The sequence below is a fragment of the Nuphar pumila genome, chromosome 1, assembly GCF_984573655.1.
Source record: "Nuphar pumila chromosome 1, dmNupPumi1.hap1.1, whole genome shotgun sequence".
NCBI classification, from domain to species: domain Eukaryota; kingdom Viridiplantae; phylum Streptophyta; class Magnoliopsida; order Nymphaeales; family Nymphaeaceae; genus Nuphar; species Nuphar pumila.
This window is the reverse complement of record NC_143249.1, coordinates 110774239-110798906: the sequence shown is the minus strand read 5'-3', so window position 1 is coordinate 110798906 and position 24668 is coordinate 110774239. Positions and strand designations below refer to the sequence as shown.

At 42.7% G+C, this 24668-nt stretch overlaps 1 pseudogene; it reads left to right on the top strand.

Annotated features, from left to right (window-relative positions):
* The first annotated feature begins 330 nt into the window (after positions 1 to 330).
* LOC149849090 (uncharacterized) lies at positions 331 to 16270 on the top strand (annotated as a pseudogene).
* Positions 16271 to 24668: the final 8398 nt, after the last annotated feature.

Sequence of the window (24668 nt, the reverse complement as noted above, 5' to 3'; positions counted from 1 at the left end):
GAGGCTATCAGTAGGAGACCCGAGGGTACGTTACCGAGCCAGGCTGTCATGAACCCGAAAGGCAAGGACCAGATGACCGGAGGCCTGTTTTATGCTGAGTCACAGCAGCAGGCCAAATCTGTTATGGCCCTAAGGAGTGGACGTGAGTATCACGTCGAGAGCAAAGAGAGTAGAGAGAGGATCGAGGAGCCAGAGACCATTGTTTCACCTTCGTCGGCTCAGCCATCATTATCATCCCCATCATCATCTCCTTCACCTTCATCATCATTATCATCCTCAGTTCAGAAGAAGGATAGGAGTGAGCCTTCTCACAAAGAGGCGGAACCAGCCATGTATATTCCCCCACCACCCTATCCCAAAGCATTAGAGTCTCCAAAATTTAGAGGGAAGCAGGGCACAAAGATCCAGGACATGCTTGACATCTTCAAGCATGTGCAGATAAACTTGCCTTTGCTCGATGTGATTCAGCAGGTGCCGGCTTATGCCAAATTCTTGAAGGAACTATATACGCAGAAGCGGAATTTCAGAGAGAGAGTTCCTAATAGGGTCCATCTGACTGAGCAGGTGAGTTCAGTACTTCAGCATCAGACAACACCAAAGCTCAAGGACCCTGGAGCCTCGATCATTGCTTGTACTATAGGAAACATCCGGATAGAACGCGCATTGCTCGATCTTGGAGCAAGCGTGAACATTCTGACCAGATATTTCTATGATTCTTTCGGGTTAGGAGAGATGAGATCGACTCCGATTACACTTTAGCTGGCAGATCGTTCTGTCAAGGTACCGAGAGGTGTCTTGGAAGACGTGCTAGTTAAGGTGGATGACTTTTATTTCCCCATTGATTTCATCATCCCCGATATGGAAGGAGTGGATAGCCAGCACCAGACTCCGATCATTTTGGGCAGACCATTCTTGGCGACTGCCAATGCATGTATCAATTGTAGGACCGGAGCCATGGATCTATCATTCGGCAACAGGAAAGTCAAGCTGAACATTTTCAATGCCGCGATGGGTCCAGCGGGAGACATGGATTACTTTCATGTAGATATTGTACAGGAGTTATTGGAGGAGCAGCCCGATTTGTACATTACTGAGGATTCATTAGATTTGTACCATATAGAGAAGAATAGTTATACAGTTAGCGTAGATGTGTCTAGAGTGTCATCAGAGTTCCCACCTTAGAGAGCTATCATTGAGCCTCTCCCACCACTTGCGGCGACCCCCGCCAAATCTTTGATCGAATCTCCTCCGAAACTTGAGTTGAAACCCTTACCGGATTCACTCTAGTATGCATACCTCGGAGGTGATGAGACCTTGCCTGTGATCATCTCGTCACTGCTCACTGAGGAGCAGGAGCAGAGATTACTGACTATTCTTCGAGAGCACAAGGCAACGATTGGCTGGGGAGTGGCTGATTTGAAGGAGATTGATCCTTCATTCTGCATGCATAGAATCCATTGCGATGAAGAAGTTAAGCCAGTGAGGGATATGCAGAGAAGGTTAAATCCCAATATGAAGGAAGTGGTGAAGAATGAGGTGGTGAAGTGGTTAGATGCAGGGATTATTTACCCTATTTCTGATAGCCAGTGGGTCAGTCCGATTCAGGTTGTTCCGAAGAAGTCAGGACTCACTGTTGTGGACAACGAGAAGGGTGAAAGAATTCCGATGAGGACCACTACAGGATGGCGAGTCTGCATCGATTATAGGAAGCTGAATGTGGCAACTAGGAAAGATTATTTCCCATTGCCATTCATTGATCAGATCTTAGAGAGACTCTCAGGACAGAGCTACTATTGTTTTCTAGACGGATACTCAGGATATCATCAGGTAGCTGTCCATCCTGACGACCAAGAGAAGACGACATTCACGTGCCCTTATGGCACCTTCGCATTCAGACATATGCCGTTCGGGCTCTGCAATGTCCCAGCAACTTTTCAGAGGTGCATGCTTGCTATCTTATCAGATATGATAGATGATGTTATGGAGGTTTTCATGGATGATTTTTCAGTGTATGGCTCTTCATTTGAAGATTGCCTCCAAAAACTTACTCGAGTACTGAGTAGGTGTGCAGAGACAAATCTTGTTCTCAGTTGGGAAAAGAGCCATTTTATGGTCCAGGAAGAGATTGTACTTGGACACATTGTGTCCAAGAGAGGCATTGAGGTTGACAGAGCGAAGGTGGAATCCATTTCGCGTTTGACTCCACCTACCACTGTGAGGCAGATTAGGTCATTTCTAGGGCATGCAGGATTATATAGGCGGTTCATAAAGGATTTTAGTAAAATCTCTCGACCGCTCTGCACTTTATTGGAGAAGGACCAACCCTTTGTTTTTAGCAAGGATTGCATGAAGGCCTTTGAGATTCTCAAAGAGGCCTTGATTACTACGCCCATTCTGAGACCTTCGGATTGGACTCTCCCATTTGAGATTATGTGCGATGCTTCTGATTATGCTATGGGGGCTATATTAGGACAGCAGATTGATAGGAAGCCCTATGTGATTTACTACATAAGTAGAACTTTGTCTGATGCTCAGATGAATTATACCACGACAGAGAAGGGGATACTTGTTGTAGTATTCGCATTGGACAAATTTAGGTCCTATTTGCTCGGTTCGAAGGTGGTTGTCTATTCTGATCATGTTGTATAGAAGTATTTGTTGAATAAGAAAGACACCAAACCGAGACTCATTCGTTGGGTTCTGCTGCTACAGGAGTTTGATCTCGAGATTCGAGATAAGAAGGGAAGCGAGAATGTAGTAGCAGATCACCTTTCTAGACTGATCGTAGAGACCACTCAAGATCAGAGGCCGATCAGTGATTCTTTCCCCGACGAGCAGATCATGTCAGTCAAGACATCGCAGTTACCCTGGTTTGCGGATATTGTGAACTATCTGGTTTTGAGACAGATCCCTGAGCATTGGAACAAGAATGAGCGAGAGAGATTCCTATCTCAGGTGAGACACTATTATTGGGATGAACCAGAGTTGTTCAGATATTGCGCAGACCAGATCATTAGGAGATGTGTTCCGGAGGAGGAGTACGAGTCCATTTTGAGTTTTTCCCATTCTTTAGCCTGTGGAGGGCATTTTAGCAGTAGGCAGACAACTGCAAAGGTTTTGCAGTCTGGATTTTATTGGCCCACAATCCACAGGGATGCGCATGAGTTCTGTAGGAGATGTATTAGATGTCAGCAAATTGGGAACATGTCCAAGAGGGACTTGATGCCTTGCTTCCGATTTTGATTGTCGAGATTTTTGATGTTTGGGGCATTTATTTCATGGGACTATTTCCGCCATCATTCAGAAATTTATACATTCTTGTGGCAGTTGATTATGTGTCCAAGTGGGTCGAGGCTGTGGCAACTAAGACCAATGATCATAGAGTGGTGCTTAAGTTCATTAAGCACAACATTTTCAGTCAATTTGGTGTGCCACGTGCGATGATTAGCGATGGTGGCAAGCATTTTAGGAATGTACAGATAGCTTCTCTACTGAGAAGATATTCTGTCAATCATAGATTCACCACTCCGTATCATCCGCAGACCAGTGGATAGGTAGAGGTGTCGAATAGGAAGATTAAGCGGATTCTAGAGAAGGCAGTTCGCCCAGACCGCAAGGATTGGTCCCAGCGCTTAGATGATGCACTTTGGGCATATAGGACTGCATTTAAGACTCCCATTGGCATGTCCCCGTATCGCCTTGTATTCGGGAAAGCATGTCATCTTCCTGTCGAGCTGGAGCATAGAGCATATTGGGCCATCAAGAAGTTGAATTTTGACCTCGCCCAGGCTGGCAAAGCGAGAGCACTGCAGCTCTCAGAATTAGAGGAACTCAGGAATGATGCATATGAGAATGCCAAATTATACAAATCTCGCACTAAAGCATTTCATGATAAGCACATTGTCAGAAAAGTGTTTGAGCCGGAGCAGAAAGTTTGGCTATACAATTCTCGTTTGCATTTATTCCCAGGGAAGTTGAGATCGAGATGGACAGAACCGTACATCGTGAAAGAAGTGTTTCCACATGGAGCAGTTACCTTATTTGATCCTATGACTCAAGGTACATTCAAGGTTAATGGGCAAAGACTGAAGCCCTATATTTCAGATTCCTTGCAGAATGGTGAGTGTGAGATAGTGCATCTCACGAAGGCATGAGGATTCGACCAGAGGGATGTATCATATATACATTAGTTTTGTTTTTTATTTTAGTATTTGCTTTCATTCAGTATTTCATTTCATATGTGCTGACATTTGTTTTTGGTTTATGCAGGATAAATCTAACATTTAGTGTATCAGTTACCAGGTACAGGGCAGAGCTTTCAAAGAATTCATTGATCAGATGAAAAAGTCAAGTCAATTAAACTTCGGAAGCCCAGAACAGATCAGGTTGTATCTATCCTTTCTCCCATATTTATTTTCCAGTCTTTTAGTGTGCATTTGCTTTGCATTCTTACATATTTTGTATGCCACTAGGGACAGTGTCATTCAAGCATGGGGGGGTGGTTTAGATGCACACTAAATTTTTTTTTTATTTATGTCTGGTAGCTAAAGTAGGCATTTGAGAACAATTTTATAGCATATATGATTGTTTTTGGCATAATCTAACAATTTAGAAATTTTTAAGCCCCATGTAAATTTTTTTTTTTCGGAACTGATTCAAATAGAGTAGTGATTTATGAGAAAATTCAAAGAAAAGATAGTATTTGATTGTTAGAAAATTTTGAATCACTTTAGTATAAGTATGCACAGTATGTTTTGTGAAAGAGATAAGCAATGGAAAGATGTTTTTGAAAAATGAGTTTAAAAGAATAGAGCTACGTTTAGTTGTTGATATCTTCGTGAATCCTAGTAGTGGAACTCAGACACGAGATGAAGTGTTTGAGTCTCTTGACGAAAAGGATAACGAAGGAGATCATCCTCTTGTCTAGTCGATATCTGTGGCCTTTGTAGTTCGAATAAGTAGAATTTGAAGGGTGTTTTACACCTGGTGCCCCAAAGCCAGCTGGTTTGGAATCCATCGGTTCGAAAGCTTGTTACATGGACTACATAGAAAGCCTAAGAGATAGAGACATTGCACATGACGAGAGGAAGACTATATGTAAACTATTAGAATAGAAGGTCTACTGACTCAAGCAATTAAGTCCGAGAGATACTCTATATCTAGTGCCCTAAGGTCGTCTGGCCTGGGAGTCACTGACCCAAAGCTCGCTACACGGGTCACGAAAACTGGATATTCGAAATAGTGCTCATGTGAGAAGAATGCTCAAGAGAGAAAATTGAAAAAGGGTGAAAAATTGAAAATCCAAAGAAAGAAAAAGAATGTGCTGAATGAGAAAAATTTCATTGCTTAGGAATATGTGTGCATTACTGTGCAGAAAATATACAAGTGAGGATAAATGAGTAAAACATGATAATACTTAACTTTCTGAGAAAAATCATAGATAGCTACAAATTTAGAAAAGTGAAGGAAAAAGATTTTTACTGTGGTGGCATGAGATTCTTGAATTTGTTTTGAGAATGTCAATTACATGAAATATTTGTTTCGACTATTTTCTTAACTGCTTACTATGTTTGAAAATTCATTCCTACATTTCATTGATGTTTGTGGGTAGCATCTCTGCAAACCCTCACGAGACCTTACTCGTCCACTAGGGTAACCCAGGGATTTAAAGGGCTTGTTGCATACGCTAAATGCAACCGTGATTCCTACGAAAGTGAGTTAGTTTTTATGCATTCATGTCTAGCATTTCTTGTTCTATTGCATAGCATAGTTAGTGGTTTGTTAAGGGACTAACAAACATTCAAGCATGGGGGTATTTGATGATGCATGAAATGCACATCATGTTAACAAGTTATTCATGCATTTTATAGTGAGATTAAGGTTTTAAACCCATGTTTAGATGCATTTTGATAGTAAAGGGTTGTGGTTCGAATTTCAGAGAAACCAGAGTTAAAATGAGAGAGTTATGGCTATTTCAGTGTTCGGGCACAGATTTCGAGGTGGATCAGATCCATATCCGACCCAATTAGGCTATTTGGACCTTGGATCAACCTTTAGAAAGCCCAAATCCAACCCACACGTATATCCATACTCATTTAGAAAAAGTTTTACAGAAAACCCCCCAAAAAGTGGCGGAGGGTAAAAATTTTCATTATAACCTTGTTTTTGAAAATACCAAAAAGTATAAATATACTTTTTAGAAGAGCCCTAGACGTCTTTGGCATTGTGATTGACGCCTCTTGCTGTGATTCTAACTCCAACACTTTCCTACCTCTCATTCCATCACGTTTTGCCTTGAAGATTGGTTTATGCTTGGAAATCAAGCATTCTTCTACCTCTCTTTTCCTTTCTATATATTTTTTTATCTTCATTGCTGTGTTTAATCACCATTTGTTGTGTTTTTGCTGGTGTAGCAGAGGTGGAGACCATTAATCTTGCTTGGAAGTGCGAAACACCCCAACAAGATGAGCCGACCCTACCTCCATCCTGTTTTCTAAGCCCTCCGATCGCGAATCGGCAACCGTTCCATCTTCGGTGGATCTCCAACGTGTTGCAGCTGTAGATACCCAGCTCGTGGTGATATTCCAGCATTCTCGAACAGTTCGGGACGTCAAGCCAAGGCTATTGTCCGCTCTCTTCTCCCCCACGATCGTCGGATCGCCCGTGAGGTAGGTCTTCTTCTCTCTTTTCCTCTAGCTAAAACCCAAAATCGTGTGTGTTTGTTTTCTTGTTTTATTTTCTGTGTGTCTGCTGCGTTTTTATTGTTTTCAACTTAGAATAGAACTCGTGCACAGACCAGCACAGTAGATCTAGGTTTGATTTTACTTTTAAGTGTTCGAATCTCGATTTACATTGTTTTTCACTAAAAACGTGTAAATCGGCTAGAGGTTATTCTAGCCGATTTTATTTTCTGTCCATTGTGTTTTAGTGTATTGATTTTACAGAAAAATCATTTAAAAAGTTTATTTTGAATTAGTTTAGTAGCTGTGTTTGATTGATTATCGTTTCAATTAAAAAGAAAAGAAAAATCGGCTAGACTAACTCTAGCCGATGTTTGTTTTTCAGCGAGTGTAATTTCTGCAATTTTTTTTTTAGTTTTCTCGTGTAGTATGAGTATTGTCTAGTTGTGGCCTGGGTACTTTAATTTCGTTTTCGTTTAAGAGTTGTGATTGGTTTGATTCTATGTATATCGTGTGATTGGTTTTGAAGAAGTCGATGAATCAAAGTTGAAATTGGGTGAGTACGTGTGAGTCCATTGTGTAAGTCGTGTAGTCTGCTATTTGTTTTGCAGTCCAACAGTCTCGGAAAGCTGTGTTACTCAAAGTTCATCATATTCGGGTCACTTTAAATCTTGTTTTTGTGTTTTTGTGTTTTCGTGTTTTAGGTGTTTTACTTATATTGAGAAAAATACAAAAATCGAGTTTTCTTGTGTTCTTGATTTTAGTGATTATTCAGCCGGCTGTATGTTTGATATCTAGTTTAGTTTTCCAATAGTATAAATTGTTAATTCATGTTTATTGAAGTTAGATATTGCATTAGAAATAGGTTTAGTATTTTTTATTTCCCTTGCTTAGTGCATTAGGTTAGTCGTTTAAATAATTTGTTGTTTTATGTTAGTTTTATTCCGAGCATATTAGATAACTTGTGTAGATTTTCATTAGTTTAGATTGTTAGTTGTAGATGTAATTTAATTTAGTTTATGCATTGTCATGTTTGTGTTTGACTAATTGTGATATTTTGAATTTGATATCTTAGGAGTCTTCTTCCCCAAGGAGGGGCGTCAGCCATTAGAGCTTCATTAGAGCTCTAGGCTGCTTTTGGTAAGAGTCTTAGAATTTAGGTAAGTGTCTCTAGTGTGTCCAGATACATTGTATTAGATGTTGGTTGCTCTTAGACGTTTTAGTGAAATTTTTAGTAAGCTTCTTAGGTGAGGTAATTTAAGTTAATTGTATATATTCATTAGTTGTAGTCTAGGAAACGTTTTTGGTGTGGTGATGATGCATGAAATGCACATCATTTTAATATAATATTCATGCATTTTTATGTGCTCTTATGGCTTAGAACCCATGAATGGATGTATTTAGATATAAAGAGGTGTCGGTCCAAATTTCGTTCGAATCGGAGTTAAAATGAGCAAGTTATGACATTTTTAGTGTATGGGTTTGGGTTTCAAGGCAAACTGGGTCAAGATCCGATCCAAACTGACATTTTGGGCCATGGAACAATGCAAAATACACCAAATCCAACCCCAATCCAGATCCAAACCTATTTTTAATTTTATTTGCTAAAACCCCCTCAGAAAAGGCGCCTAGCAATAAAGTTTTTTTTAATCCTTCTTTGAGAAATTGTGTAAAATGCGGGTGTAGCTTTAAAAAGGGCACAAAACCCTAGAAAAATTATGTTCTTGCCTGGGATATGCGCAGCCCAGCAGCCTGTCTTCTCCTCTTCACGCCTCCCTCTTCAGCCCTTTCATCTCCTTCTCCTTTTTGCCTTGAGTTTTCATTACATCTCCCTTCCTTGCCGCCACCTTATTCCTCACCATTCCTTCTTCTCCTTTTTCTTCATCTTCCGTCATTTGTTTCATGCTAACCACCATTTTTTGTGGCTGTGTTGTGCAGGTATAGACGCCACTCCAGACACGTGCAGCCCATCAACATGGATGTAGCAACCCCACCAGCAGTCTAGGAGACGCATATTGCTTGGCTTGAACCGCTCAACACTTACCTCTTCACTCGTCGGACGACCTTTCATATGGTATGTCTTTCTCCCTCATTTCTTCTAGCTAAAACCTATCGTATGCTTGTTTTCTTTTTCATTGTGTATTATTTTTCCTGTTGAAGCCGTAGTGTAGTGTTGGTGCTCAGACCATCACCTTAGTTTAGTTTATTTAATAGAGTTATTTGGCACAGTTGTGTTTGAGTCTTCGTTGGAGCCGGTGTTGTGTCTTGTTGCAAGCAGGCTCTCCTCCAGTTATTTTTGCTTTTTAGCATTATTCTTGGCATAGTTTTTAGCATATTTCAAGCTCTATAGTTTTCCTGTTGTGATGCTAATTCGAGTTGTTAAGGTTTTTGTGAGGCCAATGTCAAAAAACTGCTAGAGTCCTTCTAGCCGATTTGGGTGTCCTCTTGCACAAGGGTATAGCATCTTCAAATTTGTAGTTCTAGCAGTAGATTGTCATAGTTTATCTGTTAATTCACAAGTTAAGATAGTATTAGTATATTCTTCTTTGTTTCCTTGTGCTTAGGAATTAGTTTAGTTTCAATGCTCAATGACGTAGATGTACCTCTATTATTGAGATTCATTTTGTTGCATTTTAGAGTAGATATATGTAAACAATGTTATTTCTCTGTTTTACAGCATGGTTTTAGACGTTATTTAGATAGTATACATTATGATTTACGTTGTAGTTTGATTATACTAATTTGATTGATTGAATCATTAGCCTAAGTTGTGAATTTTCTGTGGTATTAGTATGTAGTTAGTGTGGTAATTAATGAGTGTATGCTTTAGTTAGCATAACTAGTTTTTTTTGGTGTAGGAAATTGTAGTTTTACACCTTTGCGCACTAATTTTTAGGACAGACCTGTTACAAAATTTTAGCTGAGCTTGTTTTGCTCATAACTGAGTCATCCGGAGTAATTTTTACAATCTGTAAAATCGGGTGGATTCTCTGACGTGTCAGGAATTCAACACCACAAAAAAAATCAGTCCGTTTAGACCCATGTGAGCCCTCAGCCATTCTGTTTTCGACGGACTGTCAGAAATTGCATTTTGATGTTGTGCAGGGGTAAAAGTGTCATTTCTTGTTATATTTAGCTGTTGTTGTGGTTTTGCGTTAGTTTTAGCAGTAAATTAGCACAGTAGCATAATTGTATTGCTCAGTTTATTATGCCCACTTCATTTGTCTAAGGTTGAGTCATTGTATGCTAGTTTTAGAGTAGTTGTAGTCTTAGCATACTTAATAACTTTTAGCATTAGTCTAATCTTCTCTTTTGCATTCATCGTTATGATTGCTACTAACGTTGTTTTGCTGTTTTGTAGGTGCTACAAGCTACATCTTATTAACGCCATTTCGTTCAAGTGATTAGCGTAATAGCTCAAGTGAATTGATGATAATACCCCTCCAACTTGGGGCTTGCGTTATTTTGTAGCTTTGTTCATACTTGTTCAAATTAAGTGCATTGTGTTATTATTTGTAATTGAACAAGTTAAATGTGTGATGTTAATAAAGTGCAACGTTTAGAGTTGAATTGATTATATCCCGTTCCCTGTGGATCGACCCGTTCTCACCATGAAGGTAGAGAATCGGTTTTTAAATACTTGATTGGTGATTTTCCAAAACGCTTTCAATGATAAAATAATGTTTTAAAAATATCTTTGCAAAAATCCGATCAAGTTTTTGGCGCCGTTGCCGGGGAACGACAATTATACTCTGTTAATTCTAATTTTGTAATTTGTTGATATCTGCTTAGTTAGTTAGATTAACTACAGTTTATTTTTCTAGTCAATAGGATTAATTAGTAAATATAGGATTAACGTAATAAGTACATATAGGATTCACGGTTATTTCTCTAGGATTCATAAATTTTCATCCTTCTGGAGTGCCTGGACAGGTGAGTTCTAGATAACATAGCTTGAATTCCCATTTCTGTACTTAAGTATATTTAGAATAGATTTAATTTTGAAGTTGAATTTCCATTTTAGCATGATTAGCATAGTTTAATTGCATTTAGTTTTAATTCCTTGTTTTTGTTCGTTGTTTACTGCTTTCTTTTCATTTACGTAGTCAGGTCGCATAGTTAGTTAGGTTACTTTGCACGCATCTGGACTTAGTCCCAGTGTATGCAAGGGCGCAGGAATTTGGGTGTCCCGCTCCAACCGCTCGTTGAGGATCCAGAGAGAATTATACGTTCTTCTCGGAACCGATCCGAAATGGGGGACTTAGAAACCGAAGCTCCGGTGCGCCCTCTCAGGGAGTACACCTAGGCGTCGTGCATTCGCAGACCAACTATTGGGGCGCCACACTACGAGATTAAGGCCAGTGTGATTCAGATGCTTCCATCTTTCTACGGCCTTAGTCATGAGGATCCCTATAGGCACCTTGACGAGTTCCTTGAAATATGTTCTACAGTGAAGATTCAAAATTTCGGGGATGATGCTATGAAATTGACCCTCTTCCCATTCTCATTGAAGGATAAAGCCAAGTATTGGCTAAAATCCTTGGATACGATAATAATAGGGTCATGGGATCAACTTCAGCAGGAGTTCCTGAAGAAGTACTTTTCTATCGGTCGGACAAACCAATTCCGGCGAGCCATCACCAGTTTCTCTGAAATGGATGGCGAGCAATTTCATGAGACGTGGGAAAGGATGAAAGAACTCCTTAGGAAATGTCTCCACCATCAAGTGCCCAGATGGCAGTTGGTGCAAAGTTTTTACGATGGATTGTCTGACCGGAATCATCAGATGATCGATGCTTCATGTGGGGGGACTTTTATGTTAAAAAGCGAGGACGAGGCTTGGCATCTATTTGATACTCTTGCTGAGAACTCTTTGCACCATGCCTCTACCTCTCGCTCTGAGAGAGCCACACCCAGCGGACCTAAGCAGGGTGGTGTCTTAAAGATTGGTCCGTCTACTGAGCTGCAAAGCAAAGTGGATATGATTTCTCAGAAGTTGGACCAACTTCTCTCAAGCCCATCCCAACCTCAGCGAGTGTGTGCATTATGTGCCAGTTCGGCACACGTTGTCAGTGAGTGCCCTTCAGCAGCTCAGTATCCTGAATTTGTGCAAGAGCAAGTTCAGGCCGCTCAGGGTTACGCCAGACCCCAGAACAACCCGTATTCATCTACATATAACCCGGGGTGGCGTAATCATCCTAACTTCTCGTGGAAGAATCCCCAGACTTCCACCCAGTTTCCCCCCTCTCATCCTACTCGGTCGCCACCATTTACTCAGACACTTCAGAGGCCGAGTTTTCCTCATATCACTCCTCCTTATTCTTCCCAGCCCTCACACGAGCTTACACAACAGACTTCTTTTGAGGAGAGACTTCTTCAGGCATTCCAGGAGGTGAAAACCTCTAATCAGAATGCCTTCGAGAAGTGCAGCCAGATCTTGAGTTCTCATACTCAATCCATTGCGAAGTTAGAATCGCAAATGGGGCAGTTAGCAGAAGCAATAAGTCGGAGACCTGAGGGCAGTTTGCCGAGTCAGGCCATGATGAACCCGAAGGGTAAGGAACCAATTACAGGAGGCTTGTACATTACAGATTAACAACAACAAGCCAAAGCTGTTATGGCCCTTCGGAGCGGACGTGAGTATCACGTCGAGAGTAAAGCAAGGACAGAGGATCCAGAACCGATCATACCATCTTCTGCGGCTCAGTCCTCAGCCCCAGTTCAGAGGCAAGATAGAGGTGAGCCTTCTCACAAAGAGGAGGACCCCCCGATGTACATCCCCAAGCCGCCCTATCCCAAAGCATTAGAATCTCCCATTGGCAGAGGAAAGCAAAGCACGAAGGTTCAGGATATGCTTGAGATCTTCAAACATGTACAGATTAACCTGCCGTTGCTAGATGCCATCCAGCAGGTGCCGGCTTATGCTAAATTTCTCAAGGAACTTTGTATTCAGAAGAGGAAATCTAGAGGAAGAGTTCCTACCAAGGTCCATCTGACTGAGCATGTGAGTTCAGCGCTTCAGCACCAGACTCCACCAAAGCTCAAGGACCCTGGAGCCCCGATCATCTCTTGCACCATAGGAAACATCAGGATAGAACGTGCCTTGCTCGACCTTGGAGCAAGCGTGAACATTCTGTCCGGATATTTCTATGATTCAATTGGGCTAGGAGAAATGAGAACGACCCCGACTCCAACTAGCAGATCGCTCCGTCAAAGTGCCAAGAGGTATGTTGGAAGATGTGCTAGTGAAAGTGGATGAGTTATACTTTCCGGTCGATTTCATTATCCTCGACATGGAGGGAATTGATAGCCAGCACCAGACTCCGATCATTTTGGGCAGACCATTTTTGGCGACTGCCAATGCCTGCATCAACTGCAGAACCGGAGCCATGGACTTGTCGTTCGGCAACCGAAAGGTCAGGCTGAACATCTTAAATGCTGCGATGGGTCCAGTGGGAGATACGGAGTGCTTCCAGGTTGATATAGCTCAGGATTTAGTTGAGGCACATCCAGAGTTGTACATGATAGATGAGTCCCTTGATATGTATTATACAATAGATGATAGTTATAGAGATAGTGTAGATGTGTCATTAGCATCGTCAAGATCTCATATTTGGAGAAGGATCATTGAGCCTCTCCCACCACTTGCTGAGACCCTAGCCAAATTATCGATAGAGTCTCCCCCACAACTTGAGTTGAAACCCTTGCCGGATTCACTCAAGTATGCATACCTCAGAGTTGGTGAGACTCTGCCTGTGATCATCTCGTCACAGCTCACAGAGGAGCAGGAACAGAGACTGCTAGACATCTTGCGAGAGCACAAGGCAGCGATTGGTTGGGGGGTCGCGGATTTGAAAGGGATTGATCCTTCATTCTGCATGCACCGGATTCATTGTAATGACGAATCCAAACCGGTGCGTGACATGCAGAGGAGATTAAACCCAAATATGAAGGAAGTGGTGAAAAATGAAGTGGTCAAGTGGTTGGATTCTGGGATTATATATCCCATTTCTGATAGTCAGTGGGTCAGTCCGATCTAGGTCGTGCCGAAGAAATCTGGACTCACTGTTGTGGAGAATGAAAAGGGGGAGAGCATTCCGATGAGAACCACCACGGGGTGGCGAGTCTGTATTGATTATAGGAAGCTGAATGCGGCAACACGAAAGGATCACTTCCCGTTGCCATTCATTGATCAGATTTTGGAAAGACTCGTCGGACAGAGCTACTACTGTTTCTTGGACGGATATTCTGGATATAATCAAGTAGTTGTCCATCCTGACGACCAAAAGAAAACCACATTTACCTGTCCGTATGGCACCTTCGCATTCAGGCGTATGCCATTTGGGCTCTGCAATGCCCCGACAACTTTTCAGAGGTGCATGATTGCTATCTTCTCTGACTTGGTGGACGACGTCATGGAAGTTTTTATGGACGATTTTTCTGTGTATGGCTCTTCCTTTGAGGATTGCCTTCAGAAACTTACTCGAGTACTGAGTAGGTGTGCAGAGACAAACCTTGTTCTGAGTTAGGAAAAGAGCCATTTTATGGTCCAGGAGGGGATTGTGTTGGGACACATTGTGTCCAAGAGAGGGATTGAGGTTGATAGAGCGAAGGTGGAATCCATTTCTCGATTGACTCCACCCACCACTGTGAGGCAGATTCGGTCATTTTTAGGGCATGCCGGATTTTATAGGCGGTTCATCAAGGATTTCAGTAAAATCTCTCGACCGCTTTGTTCATTATTGGAGAAGGATCAGCCCTTTGATTTTAGTGATGATTGCATGAAGGCCTTTGAGATACTCAAAGAGGCCTTAACTACTGCGCCTATTTTGAGACCTCCGGATTGGACGCTTCCGTTCGAGATTATGTGTGATGCTTCTGACTATGCTATGGGGGCCATTTTTGGACAAAGGATTGAAAAGAAGCCCTATGTGATATACTATGCAAGTAGAACTCTGTCCGATGCTCAGATGAATTATACCATGACAGAGAAGGAACTACTTGCAGTTGTATTCGCATTGGATAAATTTAGGTCCTATCTTCTCGGTTCGAAGGTGGTTGTCTATTCTGATCATGCTGCATTGAAGTACCTTCTTAGCAAGAAAGACACCAAATCGAGACTCATCTGATGGGTTCTGTTACTACAGGAGTTTGATCTCGAGATTCAAGATAAGAAAGGAAGTGAGAACGTAGTAGCAGACCATCTATCTAGACTGATCGTGGAGACCACGCAGGATCAGAGACCGGTCAGTGATTCTTTCCCCGATGAGCAGATCATGACAGTTAGAACATCACAGTTACCCTGGTTTGAGGATATTGTGAACTATCTGGTATCAAGACAGATCCGTGAGCATTGGAATAAGAATGAGCGAGAGCAATTCTTATCTCAGGTGAGACATTATTATTGGGATGAACCAGAGTTGTTCAAATATTGGGCAAATCAGATCATTAGAAGATGCCTCCCGGAGGAGGAGTTTGAGTCCATTCTTAGTTTTTGTCATTCTTTAGCCTGTGGAGGGCATTTCAGTAGTAGGAAGACAGTTGCAAAGGTTTTGCAGTCTGGATTTTTTTGGCCCACACTCCACAGGGATGCACATGAGTTCTGCAAGAAATGTATTCGTTGTCAGCAGACTGGGAACATGTCCAAGAGGGACATGATGCCCTTGCTCCCGATCTTGATCGTTGAGATTTTCGATGTTTGGGGAATAGATTTTATGGGCCCATTCCAGCCATCATTCGGCAATTTGTATATCTTAGTGGCGGTTGATTATGTGTCCAAGTGGGTCGAGGCTGTGGCAACCAAGACCAACGATCACATAGTTGTGCTTAAGTTCATTAAGCATAATATTTTCAGTCATTTTGGTGTGCCACGCGCGATGATCAGTGATGGTGGAAAGCATTTCAGGAATGTGCATGTAGCTTCTTTTCTGAGAAAATATTCTGTCAATCATCGATTCACCACTCCTTATCATCCGTAGACCAATGGACAGGTCGAGGTTTCTAATAGGGAAATCAAGCGGATTTTAGAAAAGACAGTCCGCCCAGACTGCAAGGATTGGTCCCAACACGTAGATGATGCTCTTTGGGCATATAGGACTGCGTTTAAAACTCCTATTGGCATGCCCCCGTATCGTCTTGTTTTTGGGAAAGCGTGTCACCTCCCTGTCGAGCTGGAACACAGGGCTTATTGGGCAATCAAGAAGTTTAATTTCGACATCACCCAGGCTAGCAAAGAGCGATCATTGCAGCTCACTGAGTTAGAAGAGCTCAGGAATGATGCATACGAGAATGCTAAGTTATATAAAGCTCGCACTAAGGCCTTTCATGATAAACAGATTATCAGAAAAGTATTTGAGCTGGATCAGAAAGTTTGGTTGTTCAATTCTCGTTTGCATTTGTTCCCAGGTAAATTAAGGTCAAGATGGGATGGACATTACATTGTCAGAGAAGTATACCCACACGAGGCAGTGACATTATTTGACCCACGTACTAGAGGCACATTCAAGGTGAATGGGCAAAGACTGAAGCCCTACATATCAGATACCTTACAAGCTGGTGAGTGTGAGGTCTGGGATCTCACGAAGGAATAGGATTTGAGCAGAAGAATGTATTATATGTAGATAGTAGAATTAGTTTTGTTTTTCAGTTTTAGCATTTGTTTTGCTCAGTCATTTTATTTCATATGAACTTACACTTGTTCTGATTCATGCAGGTGTATCTAATATTCAATATGTGAGGATTAGTTACCAGGTGCAGGGCACAACCTTCAAAGCAGACCATTGACCAGATTAGCAGAAAACTATGCTTTCGTATAGGCATAGTGGTGGTGCAAAGTCAAGTCAATCATCAACTTCAGAAGCATGACACATATAAGGTTGTATCTATCCTTTCTCCCGTAGTTATTTTATTGTTCTTTAGTGTGCATTTGCATTGCATGTTACATATTTTGTATGCCACTAGGGACAGTGTCATTCAAGCATGGGGGGGGGGGTTTAGATGCACGCTAAATTTTTTTATGCATGGTAGCTAAAAACTCATAAAATTAGGTCATTGAGAAAAAGTTTGTAGCATATATGAATGTTTTTGCATAATCTGACAATTTAGAAGTTTTTAAGCCCCATGTAAAAAAAAAAAAAATTCTGATCTGATTCAAATAGAGTAGTTATTTATGAGAAAGTTCAAAGAAAAGATAGTATTTGAATGTTAGAAAGTTTTGAATCACTTTAGTATAAGTATGCACAATATGTTTTGTGGAAAAACTAAGCAATAGAAAGATGTTTTGAAATATGAGCTTAAAAGGAAAAAGGGCTACGTTTAGTTATTGATGTCTTCGTGATTCCTAGTAGTGGGACTTAGACACAAGTTGAAGTGTTTGAGTCTCTTGACGAAATGGATAACGAAGGAGATCATCTTCTTATCTAGTCGATATTTGTGGCCTATGTGGTTCGAGTAAGTAGAGTCTGAAGGGTGTTTTACACCTGGTGCCCTAAAGCCATCTGGTTTGGGAGTCACTGATTCGAAAGCTTGTTACATGAACTTCATAGAAAGCCTAAGAGATAGAGACATTGCACATGATGAGAAGAAGACTATATGTAACTCATTCAAATAGAAGGTCTAGTGACTCGAGCAATTAAGTCTGAGGGATACTCTGTATCTGGTGCCCTAAGGTCGTCTGGCCTGGGAGTCACTGACCCAAAGCTCGCTACACGGGTCATGAAACTGGATATTTGAAATAGTGCTCAAGTGAGAAGAATGCTCAAGAGAGAAAAATGGTGAAAAATTGAAAATCAAAAGAAAGAAAAAGAATGAGTTTAATGAGAAAAACTCATTGCTTAGAAATAATTATGAAATACTGTGCAGAAAATATACAAGTGAGGATAAATGAATAATAACATGATAATACTTGACTTTCTGAGGAAAATCATGAATAATTACAAGTTTAGAAAAGTTAAAGAAAAATGTTTTTTACTGTGGTGGCATAAGAATTCTAAATTTGTTATGAGGTGGCATAAGAATTCTAAAAGCATCGCTGAACCTAAGCTAATGCATTGTTTCGATAATTAACCGCTCCCGCCTTTGGTACGCAGGTAGAGCTATTGTCCGGGCATCAACGCGACGTTCTGGGGGTTGATTATTCTATGTATTTTAGATACCCCAAAGGCCTGTTGACCCTATCCATAGTAGGGCAGTGTGTTTCAACTGGGAGAATCCTACTAGGCCCATATTCGGATGCATCCTCTACTTGCAGTAGTTGGGTTCAATCCTTAGATCTTAAGGATAACCACGACCCCAAAACCCATGAGTGACTGAGGCCATCGTGGACTCTATCAGGTCCAAAGTAAAATACATGTCACTCAAGGCTGTACCATCACTGTCATTCCACAGTGAGCATAATTCCTGAAGGGGTCTGCCAGTCTTACAATTACTTGGACAGAATCTGCATGACATTTAGGCAGCCCGTGCTTTCAGCACTACGGGAGTATGTACCCGACCCCATTCAGTCTTCCCCAACACAGTCATTACTGAGGGGGTACCCCTAACACGATCTTCAACCGCGGGGTATGTGCGACCTTAAGTCTTATTCATATGCATGCAGAACACCGCTCTTTGGCACTTCGGCCACCACGAGCATCACACCTCTTTGGGTGGAAACAACACACTCTGGCTCTTCGGCCCTTACGAGTCTGGTTGTGTAACCGTTCTCAATGAGCATGCATATGACTCGATCTAAATAGATCGGCTACTCGGCGTATTTTTACGCAACGAGTCCAAACCTAGCCAAGGTGCAACCTCTACTCCGGCTCAGCGGCCCTTACGAGCAAGGTGCCCTTGCAGGCACAAGGATACGAGCCGATCTGGCATCGTTCCATCAACGGACATCATTATGCCGTTCCATTGGTTCCAGCAGCTCTTCTGCCAACCATTTCGTCAGCACCTCCCCTGCTCTACCGGCAGTGGTGCGACGAACCCTTCTACGTTGTAGAGGGCAAACCATGAACTGGGTAGCACTCTGCTATATGTCAGAGTATCCTGCTACGTTCTTTCTGAGCTATTCTTAGCTTCTTCAGAAATTTCAGCAGCACTTCCTCTCTTTTACGGAGAAAGCGTGCGTTTCTTTTATCCATTTCAGCGGCATCTCCCCTCTTTGGTAGGAAATCGCCACGCTTAATTCGGGAAATGGATGCGCACCGTTGTGCGTACTTTGCATCCATCAAGGTTGCAGGAACCCTTGGCCATAGCCAGGCCATACGTAATTGACTTAGTCTTTACGTAAAGAGCATTTTGCCAAAAAGCGAAGCCTTTCCAATAGGGGCTTCATTCGTCAAGCAGAATCTTGAACGAGGAGCGGTCAAGGAATCGCATGGGCGATTTGGAGTTTGATCTCCGTTTGAACGCTCATTTACGCGCTATATATGTAGTATAAGCAGAAGCATGTGCTTTATACAGCGGCGGCGTAAAGAAATGCATATACTATTGTTCAGGGTGTGTAACTGAACGAAATATTCTACATATATAACAAAGCAGAAGCCTTGGCATCGTTCGACGCGACGGCGTAAGTAAATACATTACAGAAAGCAGGAGCCTTGGCATCGTTCGACGCGACGGCGTAAGTAAATGCATAATCGGAAGTGCAGTAATCGGAAGTGCAGAAAACAGGGAGCCTTGGCATCATACGACGCGACGGCAAAGGTAAATTACATAGCCTGTGCGATATAAGACGCGTCGGCAGAATCAGCAGATATACACCTAGATCTGTATCCAACGATAGTTACGAGGCGAGCGGGTGAACACCGAAGTGTTCTGAAGGGCTCAACCAAGAACTAGGGCGAGATACCATTTTAAAAACGCATATACTGCGTGTTTGAACATAGATATATCCGACGATAGTTACGAGACGAGCGGGTGAACACCGAAGTGTCCAAAAAGGGCTCAATCAAGAACTAAAGCAAGATACTACTTCAGAAAGTATATTCTATATACAAACAATCAAATACTTGAGAGAGATGGATCAACGAAGCGAACTTACTTCAAATCGTGGAAGAAACGGCTTCGGGTTGCTTCTTTGGCTTCGAGCCTTCCTTCGAGAGGTCAGACTAAGTCTGATGAAGCTGACTTAGTTGAGAAAGAGGTAGAGTAGGTCAAGCTACTCAACCTAAGTGGTTTGAACCAAACAGGGTTCGATCCAAGTCAACTGGGTTCAGCAGGTTCGAACTCAGCTCAAGTAGGCTAAGTCTGGGTTCAGAAATCCAAACCGGAATCTGGACCAAAAAGGACTTTGACTTTGACTTTAAACCCAACTAGGTTCAAGTCAAGTCAACTGGGTTTGGACCAGGTCAAGTGGGTTCAGACCCAGGTCAGGTGGGTTAGGACCAGGTCAGGCAGGCTCAGACCAGGTCAGGTGGGCTCAGGTGGGCTAGGCTAGGTAGGGGAGGTTTAGGAGAGAGAGAGAAGGCAAGAGAGAGAGGGGGGGTCGAAATTATGAGAAGAGAGAGAGTGGGGAGGGCTATTTATAGCCCAAGCCCACCTCCTCTTGGGTTTTTCCATGCCCCTTTTACCCCTTGGCTTCTTTTAAATTCCTGGAGGTTCCTTTTGAGGTGGGGCCCACAAGATATTTCCATAGGATATTTTGTGGGTCCCACAAGATATTTTCTGAGGAATATTTCTGTGGGTCCCACCAATATTTCTGTGGGTCTCGCAAGAATTTTGGGTTTCCGGCAATTTTTTCAAAAAAATTCTGAGTACGCCATTTTCTTCGTATTGACGTAACTAAGAAAGTTGGCTCATACGAATCTATTGATTTCGTTTAGTTAGAAAGTTATGGCTTCCAGAGTGTTTGAGCATATATTCGCAATTCGACGAATATCCTAAGTATAACTGGCTCGCAGGAATTGATTCGTTTCGCATTCTGAGAAGAAATGCTATTTTTACCGGTAAATGCCTCATGAATTTTATTCAGATTTTTCTGAAAAATTGCGGGTCTTACATCATTACCCCCTTAAAGGAATTTCGTCCGCGAAATTCAGCTAAGAGTACAAGGTGAAGAGTTCAGGATATTTATCCCGCATATCCGATTCGGGCTCCCAAGTGCAATCATCGATTCCATGATGCTGCCATCTCACTTTAACAAGTGGAATGACCTTCGTTCTTAGCACTTGCTCCCGTCGGTCCATGATCTCCACTGGCCTTTCTTCTACCATCATATCTTCTCGGATGTCAATGTCTTCATGTTGAATGACGTGAGAAGGATCATGAACGTACTTTCTAAGCATTGATACGTGAAATACATCATGTATTTGCGCGTATTGTGGTGGCAATGCTACTCAGTAGGCAGTCTCTCTGATCCGGCTCAAAACTTCGAAGGGACCAACGAATCTGGGGCTGAGCTTCCCCTTCTTTCCAAAACGAAACACACTCTTGGTTGGAGAGACCTTGATAAAAACCTTATCTCCAACCGCAAAAGCGAGTTCCCTACGCCGCTGATCGGCGTAGCTCTTCTGTCGACTCTGAGCAGTCAGTAGCTTCTTTCTGACCATGTGGACTTGCTCAGTATAATGCTGCAACACAATGGGCGAGTCCAAGGTTCGCTCACCCACTTCACCCCAATGGATTGGTGATCTACAGGGTCGTCCATACAAGGCTTTATACGGCGCCATCCCAATGCTAGCGTGGTGGCTATTATTATAAGCAAATTCAGCCCAATCACCTTTCCATTCCAGCATACAGGCTCTTAGCATATCTTCAAGAGTCTGTATGGTTCGTTCTGATTGCCCATCTGTTTGGGGATGGAATGCTGTACTGAACTTGAGTTTCGTCCCCAGGGCTTTCTGAAGCTGCTCCCAAAAGTGAGAGGTGAACTTCGGGTCACGATCAGATATGATCGAAATCGGCACTCCATGGAGTCTAACGATTTCCCGAATGTAGATCTCTGCCAATCGTTCAGTTGAGTATCGAGTGTTGATTGGCAGGAAGTGAGCAGACTTGGTGAGTCTGTCCACGATCACCCATATTGAGTCATGTTGTCTCTTGGATCGAGGCAATCCAACGATGAAATCCATCGTAATGCCTTCCCATTTCCATTCTGGAATCTCGATCCGTTGCATCTTTCCACCAGGTCGCTGATGTTCGATCTTAACTTGCTGGCAGATCAAACACTTCGAGACAAACGTAGCCACATCACGTTTCATACCCCTCCACCAGTACTTCCTCTGCAAATCTCGGAACATCTTTGTACCTCTAGGGTGAATGGTGTACTTGCTATTATGAGCCTCCTGGAGTACTTCCTGTCTTAGCTCAGGGTTATTTGGAACCCAAATCCTTTCTTCCATCCATATTCCTCCATCTTCTTTCAAATGGAAGAAAGTATCATCTTTTTCAGCACGAGCTTTCAATTCCAAGTACTGGGGATCCTTGAACTGTTCGGCTACGATGCGATCGAGGAACTCAATGTGGATCGTCAAACATGACATTTGGATTCTACCTGAATCAGCCAAAAATGGCTTCCACTTGACGAAATCCTCCATCAACTTCCATTGTCCAGTTAGGCTGGCCAGAGTGCCAACAGTCTTGTGACTAAGGGCATCTGCTACAACATTCGCCTTTCCAGGGTGATAGGAAAGCGTGAATTCATAGTCTTTGAGGAATTCCAGCCATCGTCGTTGCCGCATATTGAGTTCTTTTTGAGAAAAGAGGTATTTTAGGCTTTTATGGTCCGACATGATCTCAAATTTCTCTCCATAAAGGTAGTGTCGCCAAATTTTAAGTGCGAACACTACCGCGGCAAGCTCAAGATCGTGGGTTGGATAATTTTTCTCATGGACTCTCAACTGTCGTGACGCATAGGCGATTACTTTGCCATGCTGCATCAACACACAACCCAGATCTGTTCCTGAGGCATCGGTATATGCCACGAAGCCTCCCTGACCAGAAGGTAAGGTAAGGACAGGGGCAGTGGTAAGCCTCTGTTTGAGAACCTCAAAGCACTCCTTACACTGGTCAGTCCATTCAAACTTGACTCCCTTTTTCAGTAATTTCGTCATCGGTACTGCGATTCGGGAGAAGTCTTGTATGAACTTCCGATAATATCCGGCAAGTCCAAGGAAGCTACGGACCTCAGTGATATTTTCTGGCTGCTTCCAGTCCATCACAGCTTCCACCTTCGCAAGATCCACTGCGATTCCATCTTTTGAGATCACATGACCAAGGAACATCACTTTGTCTAGCCAGAATTCACATTTTGAAAACTTAGCATAGAGTTGGTTATCTTGAAGGGTTTTCAAGACGATTTTCAAGTGCTCCATGTGTTGTTCCTTGTTCTCAGAATATACGAGAATGTCATCAATAAAGACGATGACAAAGCTATCCAAATATGGTCTGAATATCCGGTTCATTAGATCGATAAAGGCAGCAGGCGCATTAGTGAGTCCGAAGGGCATTACTACGAACTCATAATGGCCATATCTCGTTCTGAAGGCGGTCTTAGGTATATCCTCTTCCTTTACTCTGAGCTGATGGTACCCAGACCTGAGGTCGATCTTTGAGAACACCCTCGCTGTTCTGAGTTGATCGAATAAGTCCTCAATCCGAGGCAACGGGTACTTATTTTTAACAATTGCCTGGTTAAGCATCCGATAATCGATGCATAACCGAAGGGATCCATCCTTCTTCTTTACAAATAGTACCGGGGCTCCCCACGGTGACACACTTGGTCGGATGAACCCTTGTTCCATCAGTTCTTCCAACTGACACTTCAACTCACAGAGTTCAGCTGGCGCCATTCGATACGGGGCTTTGGATATCGACGTTGTTCCAGGTAAGGATTGAATTCCAAATTCAACCTCACGAAGTGGCGGAAGTCCTGGCAATTCCTCAGGAAATACATTGGGAAACTCCCGTACCACTTCCAAACTCTCAAGGGGTTGGTCGTTGGATTTTTCCACCGAGAGACTCAACAGGAAGGCCACACAACCCTTCCTAAGGTATTTTTGTACCTTAAGTGCTGATATGAGCCTTTTCTGTGGAACAGGTTTGGATAACCGGTATTCCATCTTAGGCAATCCGGGTCGAGATAGAATTACTCTGCCCTCGCAGCATAGAATCTTGGCATTATTCTGAGCCAACCAATTCATTCCCAGAATGACATCGTACTGTATCATATCGATCAGGATGGCGTCAGTAGGCAAGTGTTGCCCTGCTATCTCAATATCCAAATTTTTCACACACCTGATACATTTGGTGCGTGAACCCAATGGGTTATATACTTCGATCATTTTATCAATCGGTTGCACCGAGGCGTGGAGTTGTTCGGTGAAATCGTCAAAGATAAACGTATGAGTAGCACCACAATCAAACAATACGTAAGCTGCATGTCCATTAACAGGTACGGTGCCTTCAATCAGGTCACCATTTTCGACTTGTTCAGTCGTTACAGCGTATACACGACCTGCAGCAGGCCTTTGTTCTATTCTAGGTGGAGGTCGTTGAAACTGAGAACGTTGTGGTGCAGGTCGAGATGGTCCGGCAGATCCGGCATTACTCCTCTGTTCATCTGCAGCCTTCTTGGCGCAATCCCTTATAAAGTGGCCCATCTTGCCACAATATAAGCACCCACCAATGTCACGAGGACAGGGCTTTCCAGGGTGGTTCATACGACACCTTGGGCAGCTGAAGTTGAACTGCTGACCATTCGGAGTTGGGTTCTGTCTTGGCCTCATGACTTGTTGAGTGTTGTTCCCTCCTTGGAACTTCTTCTTTTGAAAGGGTTGTCGTGAACCCTGGCCACTTGGGAACGTCCTTTTACGATTCCCACCATTCACTATGGGCTTCTTTGCTATGATCACTTTAGATCGCGCCCAATCCTCTTGGATTTTTGAAGCCGCTGCTATCGCAGCTTGAAAGGTCGAAGGCATGCTTGTTATCACTCGAGATCGCAACCCTTCGCGCAGACCATTCACATATTTGTCGGCTCTTTCTTGGTCTGTTTCGAACAAT